We start from the raw sequence: 21,011 nt of genomic DNA on the forward strand, positions 1-21,011 counted from the left end.
AGTAAACAGCTTCTAGAAACCTGTACAAATAAAACTTCCTGAAACTAAAAAGGAATCCCACTGAAGATGCTCCCCTACACGCTCGATTGTAGATTTTTGTCTTTGAGTTCTTTTCCATTTCTAATAGATTAAAATAATGTATATATGTGTAAAGTATTCTAGTTCTCTTGGTCATAATGGACTTTTAAAAAACTGATCACCCCAGTACACTCTTTAAAGAAAGGTTTAACCCATATGAGGCTTTTAAGAAGAAAAAGTTAAAGATGCAATATTGTAAACACAGGACGATTAAAAACAAAAATATTATGTGCGAACAGAAAAGTTGAAACTGTCACATACCTAATAAGGATTCAGAACTCAGTTTGAGTTTTGATGCAGAAATTATATTTTATCTTAAATAAGGAGGAGAGAAACTACAGATATCAATAAACTTATAAAGCTATTTAATGAAATGGTGACCAGTCTCAAGATAAGCAAAGTTGAGGGTTAGATATATAGTAAATGTTGTCTGCACTGCTGAAAGCTCAGATGAGGCAGATGAATGGTTGGCCAATCAGAACAGAGAATTATTTCTGGCTTTCTGTTCTGTGTGGAATTTGGCTCTAAGTGCTCAGGAAGGTAGCAGAAGGCTGGCTCCTGTCCTCAAGAGATTTTTGATTAAGTAACTCCTACCTTCCCCCCATTCTACCCAGAAGCCACTTAAAAGGATGAATGAGCAATAAAAACAAATTTTATAAATTAGAGAAGAGCCTGAAATACATTTGAAGTTTAGTAAAACTTTAGTAAAGTGTATCAGATAGAAGTAAAAGTGAAAAGAAAATTCAAATAATGGACATAAAATGGGAGATGAGGGAAGACATATATATATCTTAGAAACTTTAAATGTCTAGGGTACACAGATGAAAACTGAAAACAATTTTTTTAATGTAGAAGTCTTCTTATTTAAATGCCAAGCTCCACAGATCAGTAATGAATAGAAAATCGTTCTATTCAGTTTAACACTGGTCTATCCTATGGTCAGACTGTTTTCTACAGAGTGAAGCAGGTTTAGAAAAAACACAGGATGATTAAAAGCATTCTCTGAACCCAAACCTCATGCTAAAAAGTAGTCAGGAAATGCTATAAACTCAATGCTCGATTAGCATCCGAAAACTAAAAGAAGTAATTCCATATTTAATCTTATTTCCATTAAATGCAATTTTCATTGATGATTCTACATAAAGATTACTCATTTGAAATTGTCTTTTAAAAACATGCTATCAAAGTGAAAGTGAAAGTCGCTCAGTCCTGTCCAAGTTTTTGCGACCCCATGGACTATACAGTCCCTGGAATTCTCCAGGCCAGAATACTGGAGCAGGTAGTCTTTCTCTTCTCCAGGGGATCTTCTCAACCCAGGGATTGAACCCAGGTCTCCCCCATTGCAGGCAGATTTTGAACCAGCTGAACCAGCTGATTCTTTACCACGGAAGCCCAAGAATACTGGAGTGGGTAGCCTATCCCTTCTCCAACAGATCTTCCCAACCCAGGAATCAAACCGGGATCTCCCACATTGCAGGCAGATTCTTTACCAATTGAGCTATCAGGGAAGCCCTAAAATTTTTTTTTTGATTGAAACAAAGTAACAGTCTAGAAGTTTTTCATATTCTGATTTTGAAGGTTTTTTGATTTTGTCTTTTTTTCTTCTAACATCTCCTGTAGCGCAATATGCAGTAATAAAGATATTAGAAGACTGGGAGCCCATTTCCAAGGCTTATACTGAACTAGAGTAAAAATGACATTCCAGTTAATATGTTTCTATACTCTAAAGTAAGGCACATCTTAAGAATGTCAAAGGGGCTGATGGGCTGATGAGGAGTATCTTTAAAGGACATGACTGAATTTCATTTGTGGGTGGGAGGGCCTTCCCTGTGGCTTAGAGGTAAATAATCCGCCTGCAATGCAGGGGACGTGGGTCTGATCCCTGGGTTTGATCTCTGAGTTGGGAAGATTCCCCTGGAAAAGGAAATGGCAATCCACTCCAGTATTCCTGCCTGGGAATTCTCATGGATGGAGGAGCCTGGTGAGCTACCGTCCATGGGGTCACAAAGAGTCAGACACAACTGAGCACGCACGCAGTTTTACAGGGTAAATAAAACCTTCGCAATCCTCTCAGCTTCAAATTCCTTCTTCTGCTCCCCAGACAGTCAGCCCACGTCCCACCCACTTTAATCCTGAATCTATCTTACCTAACTCTTATCTCTTTAGCTCAGTTCAGCTCACAAACACCTCTCCTTATAAAAGCATGAATGAGTCCAAACATATCAGCAGCCACAACAAATATCCAATGGATTCAATTTATCTACCAGAAAGATACATTTAAAAAACTGTTTTTAATAACAATAATAATTTTTAAAAAAAGCTGGGACTTCTCTGGTGGTTCAGTGGTTAAGACTCCACACTTCCACTGCAATGGGCACAGGTGCTATCCCAAGTTGGGGAAATGAGATTCCACATGCTGTGTGGCACAGTCAAAAAATAAAATAAAAGTAAAGAATAAAGAGAAAGCCGAGTTGGGTACTAGGTATATGGAGTACTGCTAGTACTTTGGACTGCTGGATACAAAGTGAAAATATTGCTATTGAGAGGAAGTGGACAATCAGGAACAGGCTACTAAGAAGACATGAATAGTCCTGTACAGGGAAAGGAGGAGCCCCGCAGACAGTCACTGGGAAAGGAGTGAACAGGTACTTAAGGCAGCACGCCCTCCCTCTCTGGGTTTGTTCCCAGTCCATTTCCTGCTTTACTGGCTCCTGTAAAGCCCTTGAATGGCTTCTATTGGCCAAAAGCCCATTGCTTATTTTCGCTTAAAAACAAAAACACCTTATAATAGAAATTTTTCCAATTTTGTATTAAAAGCAGAGAGAACAGTATAGCAAACCTCATCAGTTACCATGATCATCATGGCAAATCTATTTCAACTATCCTCTACCCTGAGTTTTTTTCTTTTTTGAAACAATCCCAAACATCATTTCACTTGTAAATATTTCAGTATGCCTCTTTGAGGCTGTCTTAAAAAAAAAAAAAATCCAATGCCATTATAGGTAAACAAAATAAATTTTATTTCCTTAATAACAAATATCTGGTCAGATCACCTTTCCCTAATTATCTTTTTTCTCTGGACTGCTTCTTAGATGCTGGTGTGTCCTTCTATCAGGTAACACTGCTTAAAAGGACCTTCATAATCTGGGTTCTGCCTTCCTTTTCAGGCCCACTTTGAGACTCACTTTTTTTTTTTTTTAATTTCTGCAACATTTTTAATCTGTAAACCGAACTTTTCATCATATACAAAGGCCTATGAAATAGGCTTTCTTAGATTAGACCCAGCTTGGCCAACTGAAAATGGAAAATCAGGATTGTTTTTTGTACAGGAAAATCTTCAATAAACCCAAGGAATGTTTTTCACAAGACACAGGCTGGACCCTAAGTTTTGCATCCAAGAGGCCAGGCTGTTGATTTGACTTTATCTTGTCGCACCAAGATTTGCAAAGGAAAGATAAAAGTCAACCAAGACAGTACATTTCAATTTGTTTCAATTGTTTATTAACCAGAACACAAAAATAATCCTGGTAGACACCTTAGTTCATCCTTCTAATAAGCCTGTTGATCTGGTCTTCCCTGCTGCCAGCATCTCCACCTTCTACAAAATGGGTGGTCTTTTTCTTCATTCCACCTCGTGGAGAAGACAATTTAAAGGGCCACAGGAAGTTGTTTGCTTCTTTGAAACGTTTTCCAAAGGTATAGATCTCATGAATCAGATCCCCCATGCAGATGATTCCATATTTCCCAAGAGATCGAGCAATCAATGCATTGTCTGTCAGGGCAATTCGCTTTTTGTTGATTTTGCCATAACCATGCTTGTAGATCAATTCATTTACAGACTTCAGATTTGGCTACCCCCATGCAATGTATGGCTCCACAATTCTCAGCATATTAATTGATGCCTTGTTGAGCTTCACAAAGGTGCCGTTGAAGATCTGCCGGAGGCGAAGGGGCTGCAGCACCTTTCGAACCTTTGGGCTCACACCATTGATACCTCTGATCCTGATGACAAACGCCAATTTGGGTTCCGCGGGTACACAGAAGTTGCCGGCTTTTCGTGCCATCCTAGCCATTCGAATTTCAGTTCTGTACATCTGCCTGTATTCCTTGTGGGAATGCTTAGCTTTTTCATAGATAAGCTTCCTCCTTGCCTTTCGAAGCATCTTTTGGGCAAACTTCTTTCTCAGTCCGCTTTTTCTTAAGGGTTTCTGGCACAGCAGGAACCTTCTTTTTCTTCTCTTCTGCACCCTCCATGGTTCCAGCCGGGAAAGAGGCGAGACTCACTTTTTTACTTTTCCCTAAACACTGTTTGGAGGGAATGATGCTGAAGCTGAAACTCCAGTACTTTGGCCACCTCATGCGGAAGAGTTGACTCATTGGAAAAGACTCTGATGCTGGGAGGGATTGGGGGCAGGAGGAGAAGAGGACAAGAGAGGATGAGATGGCTGGATGGCATCACTCACTCGATGGGTGTGAGTTTGAGTGAACTCCAGGAGTTGGTGAGGGACAGGGAGGCCTGGCGTGCTGTGATTCATGGGGTCGCAAAGAGTCGGACACGACTGGGCGACTGAACTGAACTGAAACCCTGTTTCCAGACAGAGTTGCTGAATTTCTGTTAATGTTTAATGCTTAATGTTCCCTTCACATGCAATACCTGCTTTCCATATAATTTTTCAGCAGCCCAAACTTCCTTTCACTCCCACTTCATGCTCACATACACGCCAAGAAATTTTTCCTGCTACAATTCCTGGACCCAGAAATGCATAGTCAAACACTGCACTCACCATCCCGGGAGGTTACAAAACCTAGTGTAACTAGTGTAACCTCCCTTACCCTTTTGTCAAGTTCCCACTGAAACACAGATGCCAATTTATAACTACAGCCTGTTAAGACAGAAACCAATCTTTACCTCTGGGGTGCTTTTCGTGTGATAATTTCACCATTTTTTACTTTGCCTTTTGACTGTATATTCCTGTATAATTATTAAAACTCTTATACATGGTGTTCTGGAGGTCAAAGAAGACTTCAGTGCAAAGATTTCAGTAGCAAGAAAATCCACAGAATTACTTAAACATTATATTTCATAATCATGAAGTTTTCAAATGAGAATTAGATATTTGGCAAATATCTAGCTGTGGAAGTGACGGGGACAAAACAGCTAGTGGCAAAAGAAGGCCCCGGGGCTTAACTGGTGGCTCAGCAGTGAAGAACCCACCTGAGGAGCGAAGGTCTCCTGGAGACGGGAACGGCAGCCCACTCCAGTATTCCTGCCTGGGGAATCCCATGGACAGAGGAGCCTGGAGGGCTACAGTCCATGGGGTCACAAAGAGTCGGACACGACTGAACATACATGCCATATTTTAGGGCAGCCTGTTCTGACCCCCGTGATATTAACTCATTGATGCGAAAAAAAAAAAAAAAAATGAAAGCCTCTGATGGACGGCATATAGTAAGCTTTGAAGAAATATTTCCTTCATCTACAAGGACCTATTGTATGGCACAAGGAACTCTACTCAATGGTATGTGCCAGTCTTGCTGGGATGGAGGCTTGGGGGAGAATGGATACATGTATATGTATGGCTGGGTCCCTTCCTGTTCACCTGTAAATACCACAACATTGCTAATCAGCTATATACCAATTCAAAATAAAAACTTTACAGCAAAAAAATAAAATTCAAAAAAATTAAAGAGGAAGAAAAAAAAAGATTTCCTTTATCTAATTACCCTGGAAACACCAAGTGTTGTAGGAGTACAGAGAAGCACAGAGGAAAGAATGATTAACTTTTCTACAGGGGACGTGGTGTTAAAGGAAGCTGGACCAGTATTTGCGCCGGTCCTGGAATTTACTGGGCTAGGGGGAAGGACTTTTTAGGAAAAAAGGAAGCATGTCGTCAGGATAGGGAGAGTTCCAGCCTTTCAGGTGTGACTTCATCCGAGCTGCACCAGTTGATCAGTGCACTGCAAGAATGCAAACAGAGGCCTCTAAAGGCTAGTGTGCTTCTTTGAAATAAAGAGGTAAACAGTGTTTCCTTAACTTTTGATTAAGTAAATCACTGGATCATAAGGAAAGGCAAGGAAATGTGTTAGCTAAGGTGAAAATTACTAAGCTCAAATCTGTACCCTCAATAAACTGAGGTAATTTATTTGGTTAGAACTTTAGTAATCAAGATCACAAATTCCTAGAGCAAACATTTTTTGCAACAAATAAACAAAGTAAGTGAACTCCAAAATTTATTTGAATTATTTGAGACATTTATGGCTTCCTCTGTTTTTGAAAAGAAGTTATATATGTTTAGTAAGCTTTTATGAATAACGGTTAATACAGTTTTCCATCAAATAACATAAAGATTCCTGATGAAAGACTGAGAATCTAAATTAATGGGAATTAATCCTAAAGGAAATCAACACTGAATATTCATTGGAATGACTGTCATGGAAGCTGAAGTGCCAGAAGTTTGGCCACTTGAACCAACTCATTGGAAAAGACCCTGATGTTGATAAAGATTGAAGGCAAAAGGAGAAGGGGGCAGCAGAGAATGAGATGGTTAGATAGGATCACCGACTCAATGGACGTGAATTTGAGTACACTCTGGGAGATAGTGGAGGACAGAGGAACCTGGTATGCTGCAGTCCATGGGGCTGCAAACAGTTGGACATGACTTAGCAACTGAACAACAACCACGAAATATCAGTTATAAAATAAGCTACCAGGATATACTGTATAACAGAGAAAATAAAGTCAATATTTTATAATAACTATAAATGGAGTATAACCTTTAAAAACTGTGAATCACTATACTGTATACTTGTAACTTATGTAATATTATTGTATATCAACTATCCTTCAATCATTAATTACTTCGGTTCTTTTTAAAACAAGTCAAACTTAAAAGCATTTGCCCCAAGTCAACATTCTACACTCAGAAAATTATTCAAAGTATAAGACTGCATATGAAATAAAGCTACCTCCAACGAACAAGTCAGCGAATGAAGCACTGTATAGTGCGGCTTAAGGGAAAGTGAGAAACTTTATAGAGTTAAATGGGTTTTTCTCTTACTTTTTACAGAGATTCCAAAGTTAACCTCGGTTGCTTCCCTGGTGGTTCAGATGGTAAAGAATCTGCTTGCAATGCAGGGGACAAGGGTTCAATCCCTGGGTTGGGAAGATCCCCTGGAGAAGGGCATGGCAACCCACTCCAGTATTCTTGTCTGGAAAATCCCATGGACAGAGGAGCCTGGCAGGCTACGGTCCATGGGGTCACATGGAGTCAGACACGACTGAGTGACTATCACTTTGACTTTACACACACTAATGTCCTACCATGGACTATGAGGATGAGCTCTTGAGCCAGCCCTGAGAGCCACTCCTGTAATCTCGTTCTTCCTCTTGACTTTACAGCGGATCCTTCCCTGAGAAACTCCTCCACCTGACAGAACCAGACTGCAAACTCAGGAAGAAGAATGACTCCTAATTTCACAACTCTCTCGCATCACCCAACCACTGCTGGGCCAGTAGCCCAATGTATAGCAACACAATCCAATCTGCTAACATCCTGCTTTCCTTTCAAAAAATAAATTCAAGAACGCTTAAAAGATCAGACTGGGATTTAATGTCAGGACTTTCTCGCTTTACCAATGCTCCTCCCATTTCTTTCATCCAGCCTATGGGTTTGTAGTTTGCAGCCTACACAGGGGATCCCCTCTGCTGGCTTAGAAGGTGCAAGGACAGTTCACGTCTGCTGTGTGTCAACGTCGCTGGCCACCAGCCAGGTGCCTGGCGTTCAGAGGCACTAGAATGGCTGTGAGTGAACGTGTCATCTCACACACTGAGAGACTCCAGCCCTGTTGCACCCTTCTCCACAGGACCATAGGCACCTTCTTTTTCTAATGGATTCAACAACGTGTCTGTATAATTATAATTTCCATATGGGATACAAGACTCCAAAATTTCACCCAACTTAGAATGCTTTGTGTGACTGCATCTTTAAAAAAAATTTTATTTATTTGGCTGTTCCTGGTCTTAGTTGCAGCATACAGGCTCTTGAATTTTTGCTGCAGCATGTGCGGTAGTTTAGTTACGGCTTGCGGGATCTTTAGCTGTTGCCTGCAAAATCTTAGTTGTGGCCTGTGGGCTCTAATCCTCTGAACAGAGATTGAACCCAGGCCCCTGCCTTGGGAGCGTGGAGTGTGGAGCCACTGAACCACCAGGGAAGTCCCTGTGTGACTACATTTTTATTTTTATTTAATTTTTTTGGCTGCTCTGAGAGGCCATGTGAGATCTTAGCTTCCCGACCAGGGATCGAACTCACGCCCCCTGCATTGGAAGAGCAGAGTCTTAACCACTGGAATGTCAGGGAAGTTTCCCTGCATTTTTAATTATAATGTGTCTTACATAAAGAGGAGGATAAAACATAAGGTTATAGAAAAACAGTAAAGCAAAAAATGCATATAGCTTCAGATACCCTGGAAACCCCCAACCAATCTCCATGATTATATCCTCCTGCACCTGCCTAATCCAGCAGTAGTTTTTTGATATATAAATAATTTTCTAAGTAAGAAATTCTGAAAACCCTTGGAGAGGTTTCTTAAACAGGCTACAGTGTCTGTAAGTGCAGTTCTCAACATGATAAAAGAATAGATAAATCCCTAAAAAGTTCTCACCCATCGATGGGTGTTCCTTCATTCCTACACAGTTCTACCTTTCCCCACCCTCACCCGCCCCCACTGACCTCCCCACCCCCCACCGCTTACTTAGGCAGTTGCCTGGGGGGTGGAGGATGTGATTGGAGCTTCCCCAATATTAGCTGGTTAATATGCACAACCACTTACACAGTAGGTATCATTATCACCTCCATGTGAGGCAAAAGGAAGTGAAACCCAGAAATCCAGCAAGTGGTGAGATCTTAGCTACGCTGCTAGATCTTAGCCATGCTGCTAGATTTTCTGAGATCTTGATCTGTTTTTACAATCTGGAATGTGCTGGCTTTTTTTCTCCCCCTCTCTAAGAGCGGTGGATTTGCTTCCCCATGAGTCCTTCTAGGGAGATTTCACGTTTTCTTCCTCCACATTTTCTTCCAACAGTTACCATGTATTAACAGATAACAGTTGGTGTTTGCCCTAGGAGGTACGTCCTTCCAGATATTAGCTGGCCCCACCGTCTAACACAGCTCCCAGCTCCGGGTCATCTGGTACCTTCAGCGCCTGCGTGAATGTCTGTCCAGCTCCCCAGTGACTTACAAGAGGGACACTTCCTGGAAATCTGGCTGATGGACATTTCACCAGGGTGAAGTGTTTAGAGGGTCTGAATCACTCCTGTTGCCTGGTAACCTGTTTGTATTTGGCAGGAGGAAGGCGACTCGGGCACAGGTACAGTCAGACACAGGACAGATATTTATTCAGGGCAAACTGCTCCCAGCACTAGACTGTTGATTTCATGTTTAACCTTGACACTGCTCTTTCTCATGCCACGGGGAATGGGGAGAGGCACTTTGAATTCTTTTCAAGTCTGTGCACAGATGTAACAGATCCCTCACAGATAAAATACAGTCTGCTTTATTTCTTCTGCTGAGTTCTGAAGGAAAGCTTTAACAGAGAAAGCAATTACAGGATTCTAACACATACAAGTGAACTGGAATTACAGGCTGTCATGGAACTTACCTGCCATCCCCATAAAAATTCTCTCATGAATTCATAGTTGATATAACACATTCCTAAACAGCCCTGAGTCACTAATTCTGACCTCGGAGTCAAGAAGGAATTTTTTTCAGGCAACCAGAGGGTTGACTCCTTTGGTAGGCCCCATTCCAGGTCAGAAAAACGATTACACTTTTACATATACCTGTCTTTTTAACCTGAAAGAATTGATACCACAACACAAGTAGCTTTAGAATTGAAGAGGTTCATCCTCAAGCACCACCAGGAATATAAATAAATGTCACTGGCCGCCTAAGGTCACCTCTCTGATCTTTGTCTTTAAACGTAAATTAGCACCCATGCCTAGATCACTGTAGAAACCAAAACTCTAGAATAAAACACTATAGGTTTGCATTTCATGACATTTCTCCACTAGATATTGCTAGCTCCTTGTAAAGCTCAACATTCAGAAAACGAAGATCATGGCATCCAGTCCCATCACTTCATGGGAAATAGATGGGGAAACAGTGGAAACAGTGTCAGACTTTATTTTGGGGGGACTCCAAAATCACTGCAGATGGTGACTGCAGCCATGAAATTAAAAGACGCTTACTCCTTGGAAGAAAAGTTATGACCAACCTAGACAGCATATTCAAAAGCAGAGACATTACTTTGCCGACTAAGGTCTGTCTAGTCAAGGCTATGGTTTTTCCAGTGGTCATGTATGGATGTGAGAGTTGGACTGTGAAGAAGGCTGAGCGCCGAAGAATTGGTGCTTTTGAACTGTGGTGTTGGAGAAGACTCTTGAGAGTCTCTTGGACTGCAAGGAGATCCAACCAGTCCATTCTGAAGGAGATCAACCCTAGGATTTCTTTGGAAGGAATGATGCTAAAGCTGAAACTCCAGTACTTTGGCCACCTCATGGGAAGAGTTGACTCATTGGAAAAGACTTTGATGCCGGCAGGGATTGGGGGCAGGAGAACAAGGTGATGACAGAGGATGAGATGGCTGGATGGCATCACCGACTCGATGGACATGAATCTGAGTGAACTCCACGAGTTGGTTATAGACAGGGAGGCCTGGCGTGCTGCGATTCATGGGGTCGCAAAGAGTCGGACACGACTGAGCGAGTGAACTGAACTGAACTAATACTTTATGGAACCACCTTTCTTCCTAGTCATTGTTATGCATGAAATAGTCAAAGGGGGAAAGTGGTTCTGAAAAAGCCACACGCATCCACACATACCAGATACTGTGCTGCCTTTTGTTTTGTCCTTTTCAGCCTTCAGAAGCCATCTAATTTATTTTTTAAAGCAGCTTAAAGACATAAATCTTTATGTTTAACACTCTTTATCAGTTTTCCATTTGAAAAATTTTAAACAGGATGTTAATACAAAAACAGCATGCTAATATAATAGAATAAAGTAAAAATAAGCTTTATTTCCATCTTTGGGCCTTATGTCCTATTTGGGCAAAGATCTGCTGTCCTAAGTGATGCTTCCAGGACTACTGGTTTGCAGTTAAGATTCAGAATCAGAGTATATTTAGGAATGAGACCGTCTGGCTAAAATTCTGTGGCTATGAAGCCAAAGAAATTTGAGTAAATCCATTTACCTAATAACTAAAGTATAGAAAGTTAAAGCAGTAAGTTTTTAAGCCAAAGTTCTTTGGAAGGAATGATGCTAAAGCTGAAACTCCAGTACTTTGGCCACCTCATGCAGAAGAGTTGACTCACTGGAAAAGACTCTGATGCTGGGAGGGATTGGGGGCAGGAGGAGAAGGGGATGACAGAGGATGAGATGGCTGGATGGCATCACTCACTCGATGGACGTGAGTCTGAGTAAACTCCGGGAGTTGGTGATGGACAGGGAGGCCTGGCGCGCTGCAATTCATGGGGTCACAAAGAGTCGGACACGACTGAGCAACTGAACTTAACTGAACTGATAGGCACTTGGAAGACCAAATAACCAGTTGTGCACTCATCACTAAATATAAAACTCTCCATTCCCCAGCACCCTTCTTGTTGCCTCCATTTGGTAGATATAAAGGTTAAATCACAGAAATCTAAAGCATTACACACTTTACAATAGAACACAGACTATAAGTCAAGACACAATACCAAAGTCAATTAATTGCATGCTAAAAATATCTGTGTCACTCACCACTAATACCAATACAGACAGAGAATGTTAGTCTTTCCAAGCTGTTTGGGGCAGGGTCCCCAAGACTTCCAGTGTGATGATTCACTAGGAGGACTCACAGGACCCAGTATAAAGTCGTACTCATGGCTATTTGTTATAGCAAAGGGATACAAAGCAAAATCAGCTAAGGATAAAGGTATGTGGGGTAAAGTCTAGAAGAGACCAGGAGCAAGCTTCCAAGGGCTTTTTCCCAGTAGAATCACACAGGTGGTGTTTAATTTCCCCCAAGGAGTTGTGACAACACCTGTGAAATACTGTCTACCAGAGAAGCTCATTAGTGACACAGCGTCTGGGGTTTTTATTGGGACTGGCTACATAGGAAACTTCTGCTAGGCACGTACCTAAATTCTATACTCCTGGAATGCAAGCAGGGATTCAGTAGAAACCAATACTGTTTGCACAAACAGGTCAGGCACAGTGAGCCATCCTTACCAGGAAATGGTGGGAACCCTCCTCTAATCTAAGTTACCATGTGCCACCAGTCAAGGGCTAACTTGCAAGCACTGTTTCCTAGAAGAGCAGTCTCAGCCTGGTGTGTTAACTCATCTTTGTACACTGTCCTAGTTCAATTAACTATCATACAGGACCAAACTATATAAGAAAGGTCTTACTCCTAGCAGATCACCTAGGTATATTATGAGCCTAGAAGCACTCTCACCTTGTATTATTTTCAGCATTTAAAACGTAGCATTTTTGTTGTAGCCACGCGTTCTGGGAAACAAACTCACTCAGAAGGACAATGCAGACAGTGGAGTGCAGTTTATTTATTACACCGGTGGGCCCAAGGCAGAGTCTCCTCTTAGCCAAGGACCCCGACCAGGTTTTGTGAAAACCTTATATACCCTAAGTGTACGTGCTCAAATCCACCTCCCCAAATGCCTTGAAACTAGTCTGAACAAAGGAAGAGAAAGATACAATCAAAGTTAACCCGTGATTCATATGCCTTAAGCCTAGGTAGTTAACAGTGGACAATTATCAATAGGCCTGTGGTCATACCCCACTAAGCAGAATAGAATTTATGATTCTCTTTGGTTACACAGATAATTAGGGTATCCTTTTAGGCAATGGAGAATCTAGGTATGGGCCCTGGGGCTCTTCCATCTGGGGGGCCTGGTTTTCCAGTTGGTATGTCGTTTCCATAGATACTGGGCATATAGCTCAAAGTCCAGTCAGGCCCAAGATGCTGTCCTGCTTTCAAGATGGAGCCTGTTCTGTCTGTTTCCTCCTTCATTTTCAACATGGACAAACTTACCTTACATAATAGAAGATGTAAGATGGCCTTTAGCTTCTTTTTTGTACAATAAAAAGAGCTAAATTCTAGCCTTGTTTACATTTCTGAGCACTTTCTTTTAAAAAATATACCACTGAAATTTCTGAATGAATAGTATTCCTAAATGGAAACTCTGAGAAACCATTTAACTTATCAGACCGGCAAAAAAAAAAAAAATCCAGACCCAAATAACAGCCAGCCTCACAAATTTCTAGCAGGGGGTGAGAATAAGATAAACCTTCTCCGGGAGGCAATTTGACAAGACAGCTATCAAAATTACACACATCCTTTATGATCTGCAATTCTACTTGGCAAATTTATACACATATAATTGTGTACATACAGAATAACCTACACACAAAGTTATTTATTGCGGCATTGTTTAAGAGCAAGGACTGGCTACAACCCAAACCTCCATCAATAGGTCACTATTTAAATTGTGGTACATCCATACAATGGACTACTCTGTGACCAGGGGGAGAAAAAAAAGGGAGGAGGATGCTCTCTTTGTACTGATTTGCTAAACCCTCCTACATATATAAGGAGAAAAAAATACATTGCTCAGAAGTATAGTTTGCTATCTTCTACTTTACGAATGGGGCAAATATGAACTCATACTGTGCACAGAGATACTCTGGAAAGCTGCATTAGACCAAGGCTGGGAGGGGGCAGTGAAGGCAGAATTGCGGCAGAATCTGTAAACCAAAATGACTTAAAATGGTATATTTGAAAAGTAATCCTTCTTTCCCAAGCCTAGGTCAGATCACCCTGGCACCTGGTTTCTTGGTTTATTGTTTTAATAAGCTTCTCTATTTTGCAGTGGTTAAAACTAAAGCATTACACGATGGCTTTATCCTATTTTCCAAACCAGATTCCAGCTCTATCCTTTGCATACTGTGTCTCTCTGCCATTTTAAAGGAGCTTTCCCCAGGGACATTTGAGAGGGAGTCAGTTCCCTGCGCCTCCTTTAATGCCACTTGTTTGCTGAGGATGTTCGGGGCTTCTAAAAGCTCCATGAAAACAGGGGTTTCACTTTGTTCACTGCATTCGCAACACTGAAATGAGCGCCTGGCACACAGAAACCGTTCAGTAAGTATTTATGGAACAGATGAATTCTTTTCTTTACCCAGCTTCAACAGGACAGACACTATCAGACAAAGGGAGAGATATTACTGTGATCAAATATTCAGAAACAGTTGTCATTCCTAGCATTGGCCCATTATAGGCATTCTAATCCTAGCAACATTCTTAGAACTATTTTGAATTTTACATAAGACAATCAAGTAAGCCTATAGAGTGCAGTGCTGAACAACTTAAATGCTCATAAAAATGTACTTTTAATTAAACTGGGATTATACGGCCCTGAAGTCTACCTTTCGCTGAAGACTTTTTAGGCAAACATGACGCTAACAAGTAATGATGAAAAAGAATGGCTACGTCAGAAAAAACTGAGCCCCAGTCGTAAGGTGCCCATTGCTGTAGAGAAGAAAGAGAAACCCCTTCTGTATTAAAGATGCAACTGCTATTTTTATTTGCAAGAATAAAGCTATCCTAGGAATTAAATTCAAATTACCAATACTCCAGACAGTGGATTGAGTTGCACAATGTCAACCATGAGCATGAAAGCTTCCTTCCTTCTCAGTGGGCAAAAAGTGAAAGTAAAGTCACGAAGTTGTGTCCAACTCTTTGCGACCCCATGACCTGTAGCCTACCAGGCATCTCTGTCCATGGGATTCTCCAGGCAATAAAACTGGAGTGGGTTGCCATTTCCTTCTCCAGGGATCTCCCAGGGATTGAACCCACATTGAAGGCAGACACTTTAACCTCTGAGCCACGAGGGAAGCCCAAGAATACTGGAGCGGGTTGCCATGCCTGCCTCCAGGGGATCTTCCCAACGGAAGGATCAAACCAAGGTCACCCGCATTACAAATGCGGGAGGATTCTTAACCATCTGAGCCACCAGGGAAGAATGTATATAATTACCACATCTGTTTGACCTTAGTTTAAATACTACAGAAACAAAGTAACTTTGCTAGTAATCATTTCAATAATGTTGTTAAACAGTTGCACAGCTGACTGATGTTTCTTTGAAGGCTTTTAGTACCACTAATTCTTCTCAAAGCACAGTTGAGGCAGTGACTAAGTGCCCTGTCTGTGGGCAGTCATGCAAAGAGGTTAGGAAGTTTGGGTATCGCCTCTATTTCTCTTGCTGTCATTTTAGACAACAATCCAACACATGAGGAAACATCCACACACGTAAAACAGCTTGAAATCTAAGACTCTCCTGAAGATAAAACAGAAATTCTCAAACTTAAGGCATTTTTTGCTTAAGGCATTTTTTGAAATGTCTTTCGGAAAGAGAAGATAGCAGAGAAGTTGCAGGACAACTGGTAGGCATCCAACACTGAGCGAATCATACTTATGATCTGGCACCAGGAAGCAGCCAATCTACTGTGTGCAGGCTTTCCTGGTGGGTCAGTGGTAAAGAATCTGCCTGCCAATGAAGGAGACGTGGGTTTGAACCCTGGATCACGAGGATCCCTTGGAAAAGGAAATGGCAATCCACTCCAGTATTTTTGCCTGGAGAGCCCCATGGACAGAGGAGCCTAGTGGGCTACAGTCCATGGGGTTGCACAAGAGTCAGACACAACTTAGCAACTGAACAACAACAACAACAATAAATCCCACCATGGTCCGTGATCCTTGCAGCAGTCAACACTGTTAAGACTTGTCAGAGATCCTTTCTGTGAAGAGTGGGAAGGGCAGAGGATGGGAGCTCTAAAAGAGAAAGTGAGAGCTTAAGTCAGAATCATGCTTCGCTAAGTTTTGCTGGTTTTCTTGGAGTGAGAGTGAAATGATGAGTTCTACGATACTGCCGTCCCACCCCCTGGAAGAGTCCCCGGGAGGACACTGGGTCTAACAGGTACCAGCATTTCAGGAGGAGAAAAGCAACTTGTGCTTTCCACCACCATTAACAATACCTGACAGAACTGTTCAGAGGTGGAGCAAGGGAGGTAGGCAGAGTCCCAGCCGTCATGATGCTCAATGGCAGATAAACAAGAAGACTGTGAGAAACGCCACTGAGAGAAGTTAGAATCAGAGTGAGGCCGGCGTGGCTGATTTAGGGATTGAGTGTGAAGTCGCGCAGTTGTGTCTGACTCTTTGCGACCCTGTGGACTGTGGCCCGCCAGGCTCCTCTGTCCATGGGATTCTCCAGGCAAGAATACTGGAGTGGATTGCCATTTCCTTCTCCACAGGATGTTCCCAACCCAGGGACTGAACCCTGGTCTCCTGCATTGCAGGCAGACATTTTATCCTCTGAGCCACCAGGGAAGCCGATTTAGGGATTAGTGGTTAGGAAATGAGCTGATAGTACTGGGCTGGTGATGTAATGGAAAAACCCAAATGAACTTTTTGGCCAACTCAGTATTTGTGCTGCTGCTGCTGCTGCTAAGTCGCATCAGTCGTGTCCGACTCTGTGCGACCCCATAGACGGCAGCCCACTAGGCTCCCCCGTCCCTGGGATTCTCCAGGCAAGAACACTGGAGTGGGTTGCCATTTCCTTCTCCAGTGCACGAAAGTGAAAAGTCAAAGTGAAGTCGCTCAGTCGTGCCCGACTCTTAGCGACCCCAGGGACTGCAGCCTACCAGGCTCCTCCACCCATGGGATTTTTTGCATCACATTCCAGCAAAACAGTGAAGGAGTCCCTTGCAATACATACAACTGCTATGATATTTTAATGGATTTTTCAGACTTTATTTTTTAGAGTCGTTTTAGATTCACCCAGAGTCCACAGTTCACAGTTAAGTTTCACACTTGCTAGTGTACAGTCTGTGTGCCTGGAAACGTGTATAATGACACGTATCTACCATTAAACTATCAGAGTAGTTTTGCTGCCCTAAAACTCCTCTGTGCTCTAACTACTTACTTTAACTAAAATTTGACTTGTAGATAGAAGTAAAATGTACACCATTTTCCAGAGGTTTCCAATTCATCAGTTCAGTTCAGTTCAGTCTCACAGTCGTGTCCGACTCTTTGCGACCCCATGAATCGCAGCACGCCAGGCCTCCCTGTCCATCACCAACTCCCGGAGTTCACTCAGACTCACGTCCATCGAGTCAGTGATGCCATCCAGCCATCTCATCCTCTGTCGTCCCCTTCTTTTCCTGCCCCCAATCCCTCCCAGCATCAGAGTCTTTTCTGGAACTACCTTATATCCTAAGAGTATAGCACAATACACACACACACACCAGATTTGGTATTTGAAGTATGTATATCTTTTAAATGCCCAACCAATATCATTAAAACCTATGTTTAACAATTACAGCACATATATGCATCCACAACCAGAAACTGATTTTCAACTGAGATCCCACTTTCACCCAAAATACTCAATGTTGGAAAAGACTCAAGAATGAATGTGTCACTCCTAGTTATATATCCAAGAAAAATGAAAACCCTAGTTCACACAAAACCTTGTAGGCAAATATTCATTCTGCATTCCTCATAGCATCCAAAAAGCAGAAACAACCCAAACGTCCAGCTGATGAACGGATGAACACAATCCTCTGTACCCATATAATACTACTTGGCAATAAAGAATAATGAAGTGGTGATACATGCTAAAACACAGATGAGCCTTAACATTATACACACTAAGTAAAAGAAGCCAGTTACAAAAGATCACCTACTTCATGATTCCATTTCTATGAAATGTGCAGAAGAGGAAAATCCACAGAGACAGAACACAGACAAGTGTTGCCAGTGGCTGGAGGCAGAGGAGATTGGGTAGTGAATATCAGTGGGTAGGGGCTTTCTTTGGGGGATGATGTAAATGTTCTAAAATTAGGTAGAGGTGATGGTTGCACACCTCTGTGAATACACTAAAAGAATTGTACTCTTTAAAAGGGTGAATTTCGTGGTTATGAATTGCATCCCAATAAAGTTGTTATAAAAATGAAAGAACAAAGGTATATCTGAAATGCTGGGAACATTTCAGATGTTAAGCATTAATAAACTTCAACTGGTCAAAACTGCTACGTTCCAGTAAGGCCCGTAATAGGAGGTACGCAACTCTGTGCTCATTTCAGATACCATACAATACTCTCAGTGGGACATGTTTAATCCTTTGAAAAGATCACTCCACCATCAGAGGATGTTTTTCTCATTTGGGACTTCACTCTAGCTACTGCGTCTCTCTACCCTCCCCACCAACTCCACTAACCTGACTCTGTCTGTCCAACAGCTCCGCTAATAGCCATACTTGTAGTCACCATCGTGTTTCCCCTGGACTGCATTAATCCCTTCCTGTCCCAATTTTCCACACTGACCTTTCTAAAAATTTACTCTCTCATTTTAAACCCTTCAGAGGTTCCCCCTATTGAAGCCATTTGTGGAACACTGAGGTACTTATTAGAAGAAATTAATTATATTCATATGCAATTAGGTAGTACATGGATCAAAAGGGTCATGTGCCTCTTAATACCAAAATTAAGAGTTAAGGGATAGTTGATCAGTTGTGTCTGTCTCTTTGCAACCCTATGGACTGTAGCCCACCAGCCTCCTCTGTCCATGGGATTTCCCAGGCAAGAATACTGGAGTGGGTTTCCCTTCTCCAGGGGATCTTCCCGACCCAGGGACTGAACACAGGTCTCCTGCATTGCAGACAGATTGTTTACCATCTGAGCCACTAGGGAAGCCCCTTAACATCAAAGGTGCCTACAAATGCAACCTCAGAGTATCCCCAAACTATGCCTGTCTCTGCCTTCAGGGATACTGGCTGCAGTGCTAACACCCGCCAGTAATCTCTGCATCTGCCAACTTAAGCTACTCTATCAAAAGGATAAATTTAATTACCTGTTTATAAGGTCAAGAGTTAAGTTAGCTTAGATAAATACCTGATTAAGCAAGAACTGGGCTAATGAAGAGATTTTTCAAGAAGACACATTGGAAGGTCCAATATTTTTCAGGTACCTACACACAGCTATATATAAAAACAAGCCCAGAGCGTCAAGATGGGAGAAGCTGAAACTTAAAGTGGCTCATAAAACAGGGCCAACATTTTATTTCTTAGGTAGAAAAAGGTAAATCAAATAAAAGAAGAGGAGAGAGTGCCTCCTGGCCTGTAACATCTGTGGACAATTATAATTGTTTATAACATGATGGTCTTCCCAGGTGGTGCTGGTAGCAAAGAACCCGCCTGCCAACTCAGGGATGCAGGAGATGAGGGTTTGATCCCTGGGTCAGGAAGATCCCTTGAAGGAGGGCACGGCAAACCACTCCAGTATTCTTGCCTGGGAATCCCATGGACAAAGGAGCCTGGCAGGTTACAGTCCAAAGAGTCACAGGGAGTCAGACATGCCTGAAGGGAGTTAGCACAGCACACCTATTAATGATGCTGATAAAATCATCAGTTTATAGTTTTTTTCATCTAGTCTCACTTAAAATGTGTGCTCTTATTGAAAAGGAGAGGTAAGCGGAGAGGGTGCTAGACTGTAAATTCATGCTGACCACTCCAAACACTCTGTACACATCCCAAAGTAGCTGAAAAGACCCATTTAAAAGAGTGTTATGGAAAAGCTCATTTATCTTAATCTGAAGTATACGTACCATGCATCACTTCATAAAGGAATAAGATAAACGAAACAACCTACAAAGTAAAATATTCCTACAAGAGGAGAAATGCAGAACCCAAAGCCAAGTAGAGACAGGGTTCTTGATCGCAGGAAGCAGTGGGAGGGGTGGGAATGTGTTTCCCGTGACTGAATACATCTCACCAGCTCCCAGGAGGGGGGTGCGACACTCAGCACCTCTGGAGCTCCTGACAGGATGCATAACCCTCCAGTGCCTCAGTTTCCTTGCCTATAAATAGGGATCACAGCACTAACTTTATGGGGTCCTTAGGAGCGGTGAGGGCATTAATATTTATAAAGAGCTTAGAAACGGCACCTGGCACAGAGCACGCATGAGCCGTATTTGTTAGCTGACTAAAATAGAAATGAGAAGAAAAGGGGTGACAGAGCGTACTAGGTAAGTCTTAGAGCATGACAAAAACTGGGCTACATATTCAGTTCTCAGTTCCTTGGCAGCTAGAGTAAAAGAGAGAAGAAATGAAAATTTCGAGGCTCAGAGGCAGACCGTGGTGTCTCCGTATCTGCATGTACTGGGAGGGGAGGGAGGGGAGTATGGGATCGGTTTCCCGGTGGAAGAAAAGCTTTTCTTGACACTTAGCCCTAACGTGCTCACTGCAGGTCTGTACACTGGGGCGGTGAGCAGCAGCACCGACCAGGCAGACCACCCGATGACGTCACAGGACAGATTTTCGCCACGCGTATGTTAGTTGCTCAGTCGCGTCCGACTCTGCGATCCCATGGACTGTAGCCCACCTGGCTCCTCTGTCCACTGGAATTCTCCAGGCAGGAATACTGGAGTGGGTTGCCACGTCCTTCTCCAGGGGATCTTCCCAACCCAGGGATCGAACCCGGGTCTTCTGCATTGCACAAGGACTCTTTACCGTCTGAGCCACCAGGGACACCCCTCAATAAATTCCGAAGCATAACTCTCCAGAGTTTTGTTTTGTGGTTGTTTTCTTTTTTTTGGCAGGAAACCCAGGCAACACAATACAAATAAGCGGCTCTAATGGTCTGGATCATTTCAGGGACACAGCTGCACCAGAAATCCATCCTTTACTTCAACATCCGCCAGCCATGCATCTGACTAGAGCGGAAGAGAAGGCAGTTCCAGATTTGTGGAACAAATTCTCTATATCAGGAGACAGCCAAGATGCAGCCATATAAAAACACTGAGTAACCTGATGCACAGAAAGTGAC

The 21,011-nt window shown here is 42.4% G+C and overlaps 1 protein-coding gene and 1 pseudogene across 2 annotated transcripts in view; both read right to left on the bottom strand.

Annotated features, from left to right (window-relative positions):
• The window catches only part of SGMS2 (sphingomyelin synthase 2), a 97,064-nt gene that overhangs the window by 41,668 nt on the left and 34,385 nt on the right, over nt 1-21,011 (bottom strand). The gene's annotated exons all lie outside the window — the stretch shown is intronic.
• LOC102172424 lies at nt 3,563-4,336 on the bottom strand (annotated as a pseudogene).

This window comes from Capra hircus, chromosome 6, assembly GCF_001704415.2.
Source record: "Capra hircus breed San Clemente chromosome 6, ASM170441v1, whole genome shotgun sequence".
NCBI classification, from domain to species: domain Eukaryota; kingdom Metazoa; phylum Chordata; class Mammalia; order Artiodactyla; family Bovidae; genus Capra; species Capra hircus.